Consider the following 16,871-nt stretch of genomic DNA (forward strand, 5'->3'; position numbering starts at 1 on the left):
ACATGCCAGACCCAGGTCAGGAATGGGAGCCCCAGAGCCAGTAGGAACCCAGTAGGGCCAAAAGCACTGGATGAGGAGGGGGAGTGCCAGGCTCCAAGCCCAGAATAGTCACTGACTGGCTAAGTCATCCGAGAAGGTCCCTCACAGCTTTCAGGTCTCCAAAGACCCAGGGACCTGTCTGCTCTGGTTCTGGGTTGTGCGGCTCATCACCTCTTTCTCAAACCCTGGTTGTAGAAGTCATATTCCAGGGCGTCTATTAAGACCCCCTGAGAAGAGAAAGACCTGTACAAATGAGGAATGGGAGGCAGCAAATGACAAGAGGAATTTCGAGGATGCATCAACATCAGAAATACATACAAATAGACATGCATTTTTTTAATGACATTTCATTGGAGTGGACACATTTCATCAAAACAACACCTCCATAAATTCAAGGAAGTCCAGGTGGGATACCGACTTTACAGTCTGGGCTCTTTGGGATGGACTAGATTGGGTGACTTTGGGTCTATCACTTCCCTTCTCTTGGGCCTCCTTGTCTTCTCCGCAAAATGAGGGCTTTGGGCCAGATGGTTTCCAGGCAGAACAATTTGATGGATCTAAGATTTAAGGTAAATAGCGTGTCGTGTATGTCTAAGCCTTGGGGGATCTGGGAGGAACCGAGGCATGGTTAGAAGTGGGCAGAGTTTCCAGCCACCCTCCAGAGCGTGCCCCCTCCCTGCAGCCTTCCCAGACCTTGCTGGCGTCGCCAGAGGGCTGCTGGGAATTTCTCTGCAACAGCCCTGTTCCTAAATGAACTCGGGGGTGGAGGGGTGGGGGTTGGATGGAGGAGGGTGCCAGTTTAAAGCAGGTCTGATACGATCCAGGACCTGATAGGGTTTCAGCTGCCTGCTTTCTGGCAATTTGCAGAGAAATTAAAGAGATTCTTGTAGAGGTTAAATGGCTGTAGTCCTAGGGAGGGGACGCTGTTGCTCAGAAAGAAACACAAAGACGAGATTCATCTTGCTCAAGAATTATAAATAGAACAGTCAGATTAGATTCGGCAGAGGAATGGGGGCACCGCGAAGGAGCCAAGTTCTCTCCGAATAAAGAGGCAAGGCTCCAAAGACTCCCAAAGCGGGCTTTCAGAAGGGGTGGGGGGAGGAAGATGAGAGAGCAGAAGACTTCTCTACACCCCCCCCCCAAAATGAGCCTTCTCTTTTAACCCACAACTTCTATCGGGCAATAAGGCAAAATCATCAGTTCCTGAAAGAGAGATTAAAAGTAAATTATCACCCCAGAAGGAGCCGTTCCCCGTAAAAGGAATGAAGATAGTTTACTGCTCTACGGAAAATGCAAACCGCTTCCAAACTTTAGGTTAAAAACTTGGCAAAGGGAGTTTGGCCTCCCTGCGCGTCTGTCTTAGAGATGTTTATCCAGCGGATGGAGATACTGAGATGGGTCTGGTTTTCAGGTTTGTTTTCTGTTCCACATAAGGTTTCCATCAGATACAGTCGTGCACTGGGGCAGGCCAGGAGGCTGCTGGAACAGAGGCCCTGCGGTAACTGCAGAGGGGCTGTGCCCACACCTTGGTATGGACACAGGGACAGCACAGAGACCAAGCTGGAAGCTTCACTGGGGGCTGGTGGAGTGCCTGCTGACTGGCTCCTGACTCCCTAAGACCTTTTTTTCCCAGGTCAGCTTCCAGCTTCAAATGCCATATGGTCTTAGACAAGTCACTCGACCCCTCTGAGCTACAGATTCCCCATCTGTTCGGCAGTGAGTCTGGCTTACACCTACATCTCCAAGTTGTTTAAGGAAGTAATCTGAAATACAAGTTCTGCAGAAATGCCATCGGTAGTCTGGGCAAAAACAGCTCCCTGCATGGGGGCCTAAGTGCTTTCTACAGAACACAGATAAGGGAGGCTGCTCTGTCGCGTTGTAGTTTCCTGTTCTCCACGACTCCCCTTGTAAAAAGGAAGTCCATGGGGGCAATGAGACACAGAGATTTCAGGTTTTCCAACAAGACAGGCTAAAGTTTGAATCCCTCCCCCATCTCATTCTTTAGATATGTGACATGGAGGGAAAAAGTTTCTTAAACTATCTGTATCTAGTTTACGTCACTGTAAAACAGGAATAATGCTGGCCTCGCAGGTTTGCTGTAAGGATTCATAAAAATGAGAAAAAGTGTGCTAATGTGCTCATTGAAGTCTGGCTACTGTCGTTTATCATCACCCACTATTATGGTCACCAACTTTATTCTTTCTGGATTAAATCAGACAAGCACTCCTTGATGCATTCACAAACCTCCAGCTGCAGCTTAAGTCTTTTTGTTTTGTTAAAAATATGTTACATTTTCCTCGTCATAAAAATAATACCTGGGTGTATTTCCACCTACAGGAAGATGGAGTAGACACACATTTCTCTATTCCTCTGACAAAGTACAACTCAAAAGCCTGGACATTATATATATCACAAACACAGGACTCTGAAATGTGTAAAGAAGGCAAAAGACTGGCTAGGAGCCTCAGGACCCAGGGCAGTGTTGCATATCCTGGGTTTTCTCTTTGCTTCATAGATGCCAGGCTTGGAGCTGAAGAAACTAAAAACTCAGAAATGGCAATAGGCATAGATTAAAAAAAACCTCCACAACAGCCTGTGCACCCTAGCCGAAGGACCAGAAGAAAGGCAGTCTAGCAGGAGAGAAGGCTTTTAGACAATAATTGCTCTACTCCTGCCAAAAACACAGAGAACACTGTAGCCTTACCCTCACCTGTGCCAGCAAAGGCCAGTGAGGAGCCTAGATTTCTGTCCTAATCAGGCTGTAATGAGGCACCCACCACCCTCAACAAGTGTTGTCAGAAAAGACCAGGTAAGAAGCTACCTTTCATCCCTGCCAGACAGTAACCCCACCTCCCCAGGGTATCAAAGGAGCCCACATGGGGGGCCTGGACCTCCACTCCCACCCAGAATGTTGAGACATCCTCCTCATCCCTACTAGGGTAGTATCAGAGGATGACTAGTGGGGAGTCAGAATGTTCACCACTGCCCAGCCATAATGAGGACACCCTCCTCATGGTGTCAGTGTAGCCAGATGGGGAGCAGTAAAAAGACACATCTACCCCTCCCAGCCATCTGGGAGATATCAGTGGAGGCCTAGAGGGGAGCCAGAACTTCCATTCCCATCTAGCTATGACAAAGATCCCTCCAATGGATGTCAATGATGACTCAGTGGAGAACATGCACATTTGCCTCCACTTGGCAGTATCAAAAGAGGGCCCTCTTCTCCCCTCTTGAAGTAATGTCAGAAGAAGCCAGCTAAAATGGAATGTTTAAATAAGATCCAGAATATCATAACATAAACGAAAGTGGCCAGGTTTTGATAGAAAATTACTCATCATAGCAACCAGACAGATTGCAAAGTGAATTAAGAAAAGGACATCAATAGGTGTCAAAACCAACACCAAAATAACAGCGATGTTAGAACTCTAAAGAGGATAAAAATGTTTTGGTGAACAATTATGAACATGCTTAAAAAGAATGAAAAAGAAAGAAAGCCTCAGCAAAGAAACAGAAATCTCCAAATAAACAGATGATTAAAAAAAGAACTAAATAGAAATTTCAGAACCAAAGGTAAAATAATTAAAATAAAAACTCATGAGAGATAAATGGATTAAACTTCAAGTGAGACAGAGATTGGAAGAATGAATAAAAACACGACCCAACTACATGCTGTCTGCAAGAGATGCACTTTAGGTCCAGAAATTCAAATAGATTGAAAGTGAAAGGGTGAGAAAAGATATTTCATGCAACTAGTAACCAAAAGAAAGCAGGAGGTGCTATCCTAATGTTAAATCCAACAGATTTCAAATCCAAAAAAGGTTACAAGGACAAAGAAGGACAGTATATATTAATAATAGATTCAATACAGCAAGAAGATATAACAATTATAAACATATAAGCACTAATAACAGACCAGAAAAAGAAATAAAGCAATAATTGACAGAATCAAAATGAGAAATAGTTCTACAGTAATAATTGGAGACTTTAATGGTATACTGTCAATAATGGACAAAACAAAGAGAGAGAAGATAAAGAAATAGAAGACTCAGCACAGTAAACTAACAAGATCTAAAGACATAAATAGAACACTCTACCCAATAATAATAGAATATACATTCTTCTCAAGGCCATAGGGACAGTTCCAGGATAAGCCATGTTAACCCCCAAATCAATTGCCAATAGATTTTTACAGGTAAATGTCATACGATGGATCTTCTCTGACCACAACGGGATCATGTTAGAAATCAATAAAAGAAGAAAAACTGGAAAATCCACAAATTAGTTGAGATTAAGCACTACAACTTTGAACAATCAATGGGTCAAAAAGAAATAAAAATGGAAATTAGAACATATCTTGAGATAAATGAAAATGAAAACACAACATACCAAAACTTATGCGACGCAGTGAAAGCAGTGTTAATGGGAAATTTTATAGCTAAAAAGGCTTACATTAAAAAGGAAGAAAGACTTCAAATCAAAAACCTAACTTTAAAACTTAAGGAATTAGAAAAAGATCAACATAAACCCAAAGCTAGTAGAAGGAAGGAAATAATAAAAATTAGAGATGTAATTGAAATAGAGAATAGAAAATAACAGAGAAAATTGACAAAACCAAAAATTTGTTCTTTGAAAAGACCAACAAAATTGAACAAACCTTTAAGCTAAACTGACTAAAAAAGAGACAAGATGTAAATTACTAAAATGAAAAGTGAAAGTGGGGACAGTACTACTGAAGCTACAGAAATATAAAGGATTTTAAGATACTTATATGCCAACAAATTGGATAACATAGATGAAATGGACAAATTACTATAAATACGAAATCTACCAAGACTACATCATGGAATAAAAATCCTCAATAGACCCATAACTAGTAGGGAAATTGAATAAGTAATCAAAAATCTCCCAACAACAACAACAAAAAGCTCAGATCTGATGACTTCACTAGTGAATTCTACCAAACATTTAGAGAACAACAACTCTTCAAAAAAAAAAATTTTTTTTTAATGAGGGAACATTCCCCACTCATTATATGAAGCTAGAATTGCCCTGATGCCAGAGCCAAAGACAATACAAAATTAGATAATAATATCCTTTATGAATACTGGTGCAAAAATCCTCAACAAAGTACTAACAAACTGAATTCACCAACGTATTAAAAGGATTATACACTATGACCAAATTGGATTTATTTCTGGAATACAAGGATGGTTCAACATACAAAAATCAATCATGTAATATACCATGTTAATAGAATGAAGAACTGTTATAGAATAGAATGATATTGCTTCAGAAAAAGCATTTGATAAAGTTCAATAAATTCAATTACCCTTTCATGATAAAAAACACTCAATACACAAGGAACAGAAGGAAACTACTTCAACATGATAAAGCTATATGAAAAACCCACAACAAATATCATACTCAATGATGAATGACTGAAAGCTTTTCTTCTATGATCAGAAACAAGGCAAAGATTTCCACTCTCTCACGTCTATTTGACATAGTATTGGAAGTTCTAGCCATAGCAATTAGGCAAGAAAACAAAATAAAAGGCATCCAAATTGGAAAGAAAAAAGGAAATTTATCTATTCACAGATGATATAATTTTATAGGTAGGAAATTCTAAAGATTCTATATCAGAATAAAACTGTGAAAACTAATAAATGAATTCAGCTAAGTAGCAGGATACAAAATCAATACACAAAAGTAACTTACATTTCTATGAAAAAGAAATTAATAAGACAATTTTATTACAATAGCATAAAAATATTTAGGAATTAAAGAAGAAATTAAAAGCCTTATACAATGAAAACTACAAAATATTGCAGAAAGAAATTAGAAATAAATAAATGGAAAGATGTCCCATGTTCATGGACTGACTCAATATGGTTAAGATGTCACTATTACCCAAAGTGTTCTACAAATTCAATCTATCAAAATCTCAACAATATTTTTTCAGAAATATAAAAATCCATCCTAAAATTTATATAGAATCTTAAGAGATCCCAAATAGCCTGATCAATCTTGAAAAAGAAGAACAAATTTGGAGGACTCACATTTCCTGATTTCAGAACTTACACATAAATTTGATAACTTTTAGATGAAATAGATAAATTCTTTGAGAAACAGAAACTATCACAACTCACCATATATGAAAGAGATAATTTGAATATTCCTATAATTATTAAGGAAATCAGGGCGCCTAGGTAGCTCAGTGGTTTAGTGTCCACCTTTGGCTCAGGGCATGATTCCTGGAGTCCCAGGATTGAGTCCCACATTGGGCTCCCTGCATGGAGCCTGCTTCTCCTTCTGCCTGCATATTTGCCCCTCTCTCTCCCTATCTCTCTGTGTCTCTCATGAATAAATAAATAAACTCTTTTAAAAAAATTATTAAGGAAATTGAGTTCATTAAGAAATTCCCCCCAAATAAATCTCTGGATCCAGTTAGTTTCAATGGAGAATTTTATCAAACATTTAAAGGAAGATTAACACCAGTTTTACACAACCTTTTCCAGAAAACAGAAGAGGAAAGTACACCTAACAATTTATTTTATAAAGCTAATGTTACTCTGCTAGCAGTCAAAGATAGTACAAAATCAGTCAAAGACAATGCAAAAAAAGAAAACTATAGTCCAATATCCTTCAAGAATATGAACATAAAAATTCTTAACAAAATGTCATCAAATAGAATTCAGCGATTATAAAAAGAATTAGTCATCACAACCAAGTGGAGTTTATTCCAAAGATGCAAGGCTGGTTCAATATTCAGCTATCAATCAATGTGATTCATCATATTAATGGGGTAGAGGAGTAAAATCACATGATCATATCAATCAATGCAGAAAAAGCATTTGATAAGATTTAATACCCATTCATGATTCTTTAGAAAACTCTCAGAAAAAAAAAAAAATGGAAATAGGAGAACTTCCTAAACTTGATAAAGACCATCTACAAGAAGCCAACGGCTAACATTAAGTAGTAAAAGACCAAATGTTTTCCTCCTAAGATCAGGAATAAAATAAAGATAGCTGCTCCCCAGTCTTATTCAACATTGTGCTGGAAGTTCTAAATAAAGTAATGCAGGAGGCAAGAAAAGGAAATAAAAGACATACAAATTGGAAATTAAGAAATAAAATTGTATCTGCAGACAGAATGCTTGTATGTATAGAAAATCCCAAGGCTCTACTTTAAAGATGCCTAAAACTAATAAATAAATTCAGCAAGATTGTAAGGTACAAGATGAACATAAATTTTATATTCATAAATAAATATTTTTATGCATTTATATATTACATATAAATATAAATGTTCTTCTATTTATATACATTACCAACAAACATATGACTCTAAAATTATAATATCATTTACAATCACTCAAAAAAATCAAATACTTATGTGCAAATCTAACAAAACATGTACAGGTCTTATACGTTGACAACTGCAAAACAATGATGAAAGAAATTGAAGAAAAGCTAAATAAATGAGTGACACATTGTATTCATGGATTGGAAACCTTAACATAGTAAAAGATGTCATTTCTTGCTCAAATTTATATACAGGTTTAATATAATTCCTATCAAAATCAGAGAAAGTTTTTTTTGTAGCCACAGGCAAGATTATTCTAAAAATTTAAATGGAGAGGCAAACTAAATAACCAAGACAATTTTGGAAAGCGGGAACAAAATAGGAAGGCTCAGTCTACCTGATTTCAAGACTTTTTATATTACTACCATAATCAACATTGGTACTGGCAAAAGGGTAGACACACAGATCAATGGAAGAAAATAAAGAACACAAAAATAAACTGATATGAATATAGCCTGCTGATTTCTGACAGATGCAAAAGCAATTCAGTGTAGAAAAGACGACCTTTCAACAAATGGTGCTGGAGCAGTTAGACATCTATAGGCAGGAAGGAGAGGAAGAAGAGGGAGGGGAAGAGAGAGGGAAAAAGAGTGGAGGAGGAGGAGAACCTAGATGTAAGTCTCCCTCTTTAGATAAAAATTAAGGCAGAGCACCTGGGTGGCTCAGCAGGTTAAGTGTCTGACTTGATTTTAGCTCGATCCTACTCTAAGGGTTGTGAGATTGAGCCCTGCAGGCTCTGCAGGGAATCTGCTTGAGATTCTCTCCCTTTCCCTTTCCTTCTTACCATCTCCCCACTCTTTCTCAAATAACTAAATAAGTCTTTTTAAAATATTAAATCAAAATGGATCATAGACTTAAGCATTTTTTAAAAACTCTAAAACTTTTTTTAAAAAAATAGGACAAAGTCTTTGGATCTAGGCTAGGCAAAAGATTCTACACTGGACACCAGAAGCACAATCCATAAAAGGAAAAATCAATAACTTGACCTATATCAAAATTACATACCTTCTCTTAATGAAAGATCCTGATGAGAGGATAAAAAGACAAGTTATATAGTGGGAAGAAAGATTTGAAAACTTCATATCTGACAAATAACTAGTACCTAGACTATATAAAGATGTCTCAACTCTTGACAGCAAGAACCACCAAACACTCCAACTAGAACATGTGCAAACACCACGAAGAGACATTTCACTAAAGAGAACATATAGGTGGCATATAAGCACATGAAAATATATTAGTCATTAGGGAAATGCAGGTTCAAAGCATGATGAGATAACATTATACACCTCATCAAATGCTGATGAGGGTACAGAGAAACTGGATCTCTCATACATTGCCAGTGGGGGTGTAAAGTGGTACAGCCACTCTGGGAAAGAGCTTGGTAGTTTCTTTTACAACCAAACACACAACTACCATAGGGCCCAAAAAATGCAATTCTGGGCATTTATCCCAGAGAAATTAAAACTTACATTCACACAAAAACCTGGGCACAAATGTTTATTGCAGTTTTATGTATTCGTAATAGTGAAAAAAATGGGAACAACCCAGATATCCTTCTACAGGTGAATGGTTAAATAGCCTGTGGTACATCCACAGTATGGAAAACTACCCTGCAATGAAAAAGGAATGAATTGTCAATATACAACAACATAGGTGAATCCCCAGAGCATTGCATGCTGTATGATTCCATGCCTAATATGGCAAAATTACAGATATGGAGAAGAGGTTGGTGGTTGTCAGAGGATAAGGGGTGGTTGAAGCTCCAGGGAAGTGAGTAGGGCTCTAAAAGGATAGCATGAGAGATTCTTGGGACGATGGACTCTTGACGGAATCAATATCGATACCCTGGTTGTGATATTGTGCTATAGCTTTGTAAGATGTTACCATTGGAGAAAAATGGACCAAGGGTACATGGTATCACTCTATGCTATCTCTTACAACTGCATTTGAATTTGTAACTATCTCAAGATTAAAAGTTTAATTTTTAAAAAAATAATCTAGAGTAATTTTAGGAAATCTGGAAAATATATATACAGAAAATAACAATCATGTGTATCACCACCACTCAGAGACAACCACTTTTTAATAGCCAGGTATGGTTAATGGAAGTTTTGAAAATCTTTCTGAGCATGAATAATTTCAAAGAAAGATAAGCCTTATTCAGTGGAAGAGATCCTATGTCCCAAATTTTCAGCATGAAAATTATTCAACTTTAGAAACTCCTAATCCTACAATGGCTTCCTATATATAAGGTGGAGATATATCTCCTACTGGTTCTGTTTATATTTTATATGTAATATATATTATTAATATGTATAGTTATTTTTTACATATACTATATATTAAAATATACATAAATATAATAAGGAATTGGCTCACATAATGGAGGCTGAGATGTCCCAAGATACACAGTTGCAAGCTGGAGATCCAGGAGAGTTAATGTAGTGTCAGTCCAAAAGCCAGCAGGCTCAAGACCCAAGAAGAGCCACTGTGTTAGTTCACATTCAAGTCCAGAGGAGGAAAAGACCTATAACTCAGTTCAAGGCAGTCAGGCAGGAGTTTCCTCTAACTCATGAGAGGGTCGTCCTTTTTTGTTCTATCCAGGCCTTCACCTGATTGCCCGAGGCCCACCCACATTAGGCAATCTGGTTTACTCAGTCTACTGATCCCAATTAAACTCATCCAGAAACCTCACGGACACTCAGAATAATGTTTGACCAACTATGTGGGCATCCTGTAGCCAGGTCAAGTTGACACACAAAATGAGCCATCACATGGCCTGATGTCATTCTCTGCCCCACCAGTGAATCGCCAACCCACCTCTCCCAACACTTTGGCTGATTTCCTGAAAGATCTCTCATCTAAATACAGAGATCAAATTCTGCTTTGTTTACAAAAACCAGTGAGATCATAGCAGGGATGCTGTGGAACTTGGCTGTAGTATTTTTCCCCCAAATATCCTGCAACTGGAATATATCTCAAAGGAGTTACTAAGTGATAGTACCAGGGTGAAAGTACCCCAGAGGGAATGGAGTGTTAGTTTTATGATATAGGAGAGGAGTGATATGATTCAGCAAGAAAACTGTGGTGTGTGTGCACACACACACACACACACAATGGGACCTTATGGCCTGTCATGCCAGGTGCTCACTTGTCTTGTAGTGAACATCTCAGTCTGGTGGTGCAGACTCAATCAGGACACTTTAGATGTGTCTGTTCTGCAGAAGAATTATGGCTCTCCCTGCTGCCACTGAGTACCTCAACTTCTCTAACCGTAAAGTGGGCATCTTTGATCTGTCTTTGGCCCACAGAGGTCTTAAGAAGTGTAGTGATGCCTCTACTGCATTTTAACCCCTTAAAAAAAAACCCTGCATAAATAAGTCAAAGGCCACTCTATAAGAAACATTTCCAAGTTCATAAATCACCCAGATCCTGAGGAGATTCTCTGTAAATATTTAATAAAAGTAGATAAATGGCTGGCAACATGAGGATTCAGCTTGCAACAGAGTTCAAAAAGAAAAAAAAAAAAAAACCTCACAGAAAACTAAAACCCACATGGAGCACCTGATGAAGTGAATCTATTTTGGCCGTAGAGTTCTCTTGCTCTATGGACCCACCTCCCAACGGAATATTTTTCATCATACATTAATCTACTCTATGAGCCAGCCGTTCTACTCCTGGTATTCACCCAAAATAAATAAAACACCTGTCCACAAAAAGCCTTGCACAAAACTATTAATAGCAGTCTTACTCATAATAGTGAAAATCTAGAAACAACCCAAGCATCAATTACCAGTTGAATGGATAAACAGATTGGTGTATATTCACACGATGGAATATTTCTGTGAACTAAAACAGAGCTACACAATAATACAATGCAATACGAAATAGAAAGGAATACATAAAATGCTGATATAGGCAACCACCTGGATGGATCTCAAAATCATTTTGTGGAGCTAAAGAAGCCAGACACAGAAGAGTACATATTGCATATTTCCATTCACAGGAAGTTTGGAACAGAGAAAATTAACCTATTAGGAGATAAATTACTGCCAGGGATGTGTCTGGAAGCAGGATGGGGTTAGAGGTGGTGGGAAGCAAACATCTGGGAAGAAGAATAAAGATACTTTCTGGGGAAATGGAAATGTCCTATACCTTGTGTGGATGAGGTGGTTTCACAGGTGTACAGAATTATTGAACTAATCAAACTGAAAAGATGTGCATAACATTCTATGTAAATTATATCTTGATAAATAGTTTTTTTTAAGATTTTGTTTATTTATTCATGAGAAACAACAGAGAGAGAGGCAAAGACATAGGCAGAGAGAAAAGCAGGCTCACAGCAGGGAGCCTAATGTGGGACTTGATCCCAGGACCCAGGACCCGGGGATCAAGACCTGAGCCTAAGGCAGACGCTCAACCCCTGAGCCACCCAGGTACCCCGATAAAAAGGGTCCTTTTTAAAGATTTTATTTATTTACTAATGAGAGACAGAGAGAGAGAGAGGGGCATAGACACAGGGAGAGAGAGAAACAGGCTCCATGCAGGGAGCCCGACGTGGGACTCGATCCCGGGACTCCAGGATCCCTCGACTGAAGGCAGCGCTAAACCGCTGAGCCACCCGGGCTGCCCTAAAAAGTTTTTTAATAGTCAGACCCACCCATACCAGAGGCAGAAAAACGATCGAACTGGATAAAGTTTGAACTGGCAGTGTGAAACAAAATTGAGTTACGTTTTGATCACATCCTTTGATTCTGCTTGTTGGAGGTAACAGTGAAAACACATGACTTATTTTGTCCAAGAAAGGAAAGGAAGGAAGGAAGGAAGGAAGGGGGATGTCCGACACCCTCCCTGACTTTTCCTGTTGAATATAGTTACTTCCCTCCCCCTCGACTCCATTGTTCTATCCATTTAACATTTCCTCCATGTGGGGCACTTGGAGCTCTCACTGACACCCTAAGGTGGTTGGCTCAGTGTGGATGAAGACCTGGAGCAAGTAAAGGATGCCCCAAGACAGTATACAATCGAGGGAGGACTTGCATGGTACCTGTTCTAAGTGCCAAAATTAGAGGAAAAACCCCTCACAGGGGAGCCAGGGTGGGGATGGGGGAGGGGAAGCTTCACCGAAGCAGTGGGGTGAATGTACATGGAAGAACTGGGAGTATTTTAATCAGTGTGGACAAGGAAGAGAGAAATTCTGCAAGGAAGGAGTCATCACCAAAGGCACAGAATCAGAAATTCACCAGGAATATGGGGGAAATTAAAAGGATGAATTAGAGCTACTACTTGTTGAATAGCTTCGTTGTGTCACCAATGGATATAAGAGCATCTATTTCCCTGGTTAACCTTCAGGACATCTCGGTTTGCGGATATGGGAAGGAAGTCAGGGAGGAACTGAGGGACTTGCTCGAGCTCTCCCACCTAACAGATGCAGAGCTGGACTTGGAATCCAGGTCCATGGCTCCTGGACTTGCAAACTACACGGTAATGCCATTGCCCTGGGCTCATGAGGACGAGGTTGCAACAGGGGTCTTAAGACCTTTTCAGCAAAAGGCAGGATACTGACTAATCAAGTAATTAACTAATCAAGACAGAGCTAAGGGGCTATTTAGAAATATGGAGGTGATAATAGAATGAAAAGTTGGGGGACCTGGACATAGAGAATTTGAGTAACAAGTTAAGGGGTATCAATTTATTACAAGTAAAGAGAAGTCATTAGAATTCTTTTTTTTTTTAAGACTTCATTTATTCATGAGAGACACAGAGAAAGGCAGAGACATAGGCAGAGGGAGAAGCAGGCTCCCTGTAGGGAGCCCGATGTGGGACTCAATCCCGGGGCCCCAGGGTCATGACCTGAGCCAAAGGCAGATGCTCAACCACTGAGCCACCCAGGCATCTCTAGTCATTAGAATTCTTAAAGGAAAACTTAGTGAACATGAAAGAAAGGTTCTAAGAAGACTATTCTGGCCATGATGAACAGGACAAGTTAGGTGCGAACCAACAGCCAGGATAGCAAGTAAGAGAATATTAGGATACGGTGTCAGTTCTAACACGAGACACTTTAAATGTCCCTGTTAAGGGAACAATAGGGAGGACAGAATTTTTTAAATATTCAAGAGTCATTATAGAAGAAGTATGCTGAAACCTAGAGTCTAATAGCATAAAGGGCTGAGCAAGGTGAGCCAGGGAAGGAGAAAAGGGTTGGAGGGGTCAAGCCTTGGTTCTGGGAAAAATGGTTCTGTCGCCGTCTGGAAGGAGGAGAGGGTGGTCAGCTAATCAGTGCAGTACCTTTGTGTTTGCCATCCGGCGAGATATGCAGACTTGGCAAAGTTTGCAGGGGTTGATAGCGGAGACCTGAAACCTGGAGCGTTAGAGCCGCTGGACTAAAAGGTTAGACTCAATCAGACAGAGCAGACCAGGATTTGACACCTACCAACTACCTTAGTCTTGGCTCTTCCTCTGAAAATGAGATAATCGATGTGCCTTGTTTACAGGGTCGATTGGAGCATCCAAATGCACAGTAAGTGCTCAATAAACATCAGCTCTTGTTTTTAAGGCATGTGTATAGTTTGGGAGAAAGGAGAGGACGGGTGGCAGAGAGGACACGGATGAGGGGGAAAAAATCAGAGAAATTTACAAAGACTTTGAAAAGTGCTACCTGATATACACCTGGAGGGTCTTTAGGAGAGATTGATAAACATAGGAGGGTGGGGTGAGAATGGACCTCTGGCAGTTGCAATCCACAGACTAAAAGAAGGCAAAGTCAGATGTCAGGGGGTCAAGGGACCAGTGGAGACAGTAAATGTAGACAAATAAGCCAAGCAGTAAAAGGAAAGGGAAACCTGGAAAAGATATCAGAAAAAGAACAAATTTGGGGTGCCTGGGTGGCTTAGTGGTTGAGCCTTTGGCTCAGGTTGTGATCCTGGGGTCCCAGGATCGAGTCCCATATCAGGTTCCCCATGGGGCTCTGCCTATGTCTCTGCCTTTCTCTGTGTGATTGCATCATGAATAAAGAAATAAATAAAATCTTTTTTTTTTTTAAAAAAAGAATTCAAATGAGTATGTATTTGCAACATCTAGAAGACTGGATTGTGGTTAACAGCAGAAGTAAACCAAGTAAGTTCCAGTGAAAAAAGAAATACAACATATACTTAGGAGAGAAATGATAATTAAGGGACCAAACCCCAGATGGAGGCAGAAAGTAATGAAGTCCAGGAAAAATGTAGATGAAGTAGCCTGAGAGACCAAAAGAGAAATCTCTTATCCGGAGAGGATGAAGAAGAGACAGAGAATTGGGGTATAAGGAAAAAGATGTATTTTGAGGCCCTGTGGGCGTCAGAGAAGAATGTGTCTGCAAGGCTAAGCCATTCCAAGCCTTTGGATTCTCTGTAAGAAGCAGAACCAGTGACCTCAGGCCACAAGGAAGGGAGCCCATCACACCCCTCATTTCCACTGGCCCCAACGTGAATACGTACACATGGTCTTACTGTCAAGGGGAGAATATTTTTGCTCCATGCAAATAAATGCAACACACACACAGGCCGTCCTAGTAACTTCTCTTGGTTGGCCACCTCTGCAAAATATTGTTCCAGGTGCCCAACGACAAAGATCGCCACATATTCCCCCGATACTAAAGTAGAAGTTGAAAAGTTTAGACCGCAGATTTGGTGAGGGGTGTGCTCTCACCGGGTTCCCTCTGGATCAATGATTTCTGTAGAAATTGTAAATGTCCCAATTCTCTAATGTATGTGGCTTTGAAGCCTTAGTCTCACAGGGGCCTAATTCAACATTTGGCAATCCATTGGAGTATGTGGTACTTGGCATTTTCATTGCTTCATTATTTAAAGGGCAATTCATTATGTGCAATGGAAACAAATAAAACTCTATTTCTGACATTTCTAAATCTGAACCCTGAACTCTCAATAAACCTTCCAGTTTCAAAATAATTATTTAAGCAAAGCCCTGGTGTATTCACTCTAAACCATTGAGTAGTGCTCCTAATGGTTGGTGACGCAATCTCGGTGCTCAGACTTGCGCATTGGAACTTCCCCGAAGAATATTAAATAGTCCCCCTCCGCTACAACCCATTAAAGGCAATCTTGTCCTCACAGGCCTCAATCAAATTTGCACAGCAATTAGTCCTGCACAGGGTTTGATACATTTCTTAATTATAAAACAACTTTGTACTCTATTGGCCCTTTCAGATGGGTTAAGAGAACATTAATTACCTCCTCCTGAGACATCAAAGAGGGTTTGTGTGTTGTTTTTTTTTTTTTTTAAATCCCCATCTTAGGGCTGAATAAACCAAGACATGAGGAGGAACTAACATTAACATCTCTTGAGCACCTACTACGCGTGAAGTTCTGTTTGGGGTGATGTGCGCTTGTGTGAATCAGCCTGTGGGTAAATTATGAATCCTGTTTTGCAGATGAGAAGAACGCATTTGGAAAAGTGAGGTCACCTGTGCGGTTGGTCACATTGCAAGGAAGTGGGCCTCCCTGCCAGTCAAGTGTGGTGTCATCATTGAGGGAGGTTGAGGATGATTCCCTTGACTTTTTAGAAAATGGCTATTATTAGCCATCACGCAGTTTTGAGCACCCTCGGGAGGTATGCCAGTGTGCTCGGGCGGTGAGGCGGGTAAGGACTGGGTCCCTGTTCCCAGGGCAGACCTCAAACAAGGATGTCTTGTGTCCCGCGTCCATCAGGCCAAGCCTCCCCCCCCCCCCCCCCCCCCCCCCCGGCTCCCCGGGACCCAGATCCCTGGGAATGGTCACCTCTCCCTTTGACCCATCGCGCAGGGAGGGCAGTGACGCCTTGTCGGGGTGGGGGTGGGGGGTCGGGGTGGGGGGCATCCCTGCCAGGAAAAACCACCGAGGCACCCCGAGCCGCTGCCTCGGCGTCAGAGAAAGGCCACCGCTCTCGCCCCTCCGGTGGGCTCCGCGACCCAGCCCCGCGCCCCCGCGCCCCAGCCCCCCCCTCCAGCCAGACTAGATTTGTTTTCACGGCAATCTTCCTAAATTGCGCATTTCATAAGACCTTCAGGAAAAAGTCAGGAAATGAGGTTTAGAGGAAGACGGAGAAGGAGGAGGAGGAGGAGGAGGAGGAGGCGGCGGCGGCGAGGAGGGGGCCCGGGCGGGGCGGCGGCGGGGGGAAGCGAACTCCGGGAGAGCCGGGCCTTCATTACCGCGACCTGCTCTGCGCACATCCTCCCGCTCCCCGCGTGCCACCCTCGCGCTGGATGCGAGCCATCCTGCGGGCTAATGAGCGGAGCGCACGAGATAACTAATCCTAATGCAATTACCGCTCGCCATTACCCTGATAGGTTGGAGGCGCTCCCCGCGTGCCCCCCAGCCGGAGACGCGCCGCTGCAGATGTGCCTGCGCCTCCCGCCCTAGACGTTTTGACAGCTGTACGCAGGGCCGGCCCCCGCCCCCCGCCCGCGTCCCGGGAGAGCGAGCTTT

At 41.2% G+C, this 16,871-nt stretch overlaps 1 protein-coding gene across 1 annotated transcript in view; it reads right to left on the minus strand.

Annotated features, from left to right (window-relative positions):
• The window catches only part of LOC106558787, a 181,464-nt gene extending 164,627 nt beyond the window's left edge, over positions 1 to 16,837 (minus strand). Inside the window, exon 1 of the transcript XR_005359134.1 lies at positions 16,725 to 16,837. The gene's annotated coding sequence lies outside the window, so the exon portion shown is untranslated. The remainder of the gene's footprint in view (positions 1 to 16,724) is intronic.
• Positions 16,838 to 16,871: the final 34 nt, after the last annotated feature.

This window comes from Canis lupus, chromosome 5 (assembly GCF_011100685.1).
Source record: "Canis lupus familiaris isolate Mischka breed German Shepherd chromosome 5, alternate assembly UU_Cfam_GSD_1.0, whole genome shotgun sequence".
Classification (NCBI taxonomy): Eukaryota; Metazoa; Chordata; class Mammalia; order Carnivora; family Canidae; genus Canis; species Canis lupus.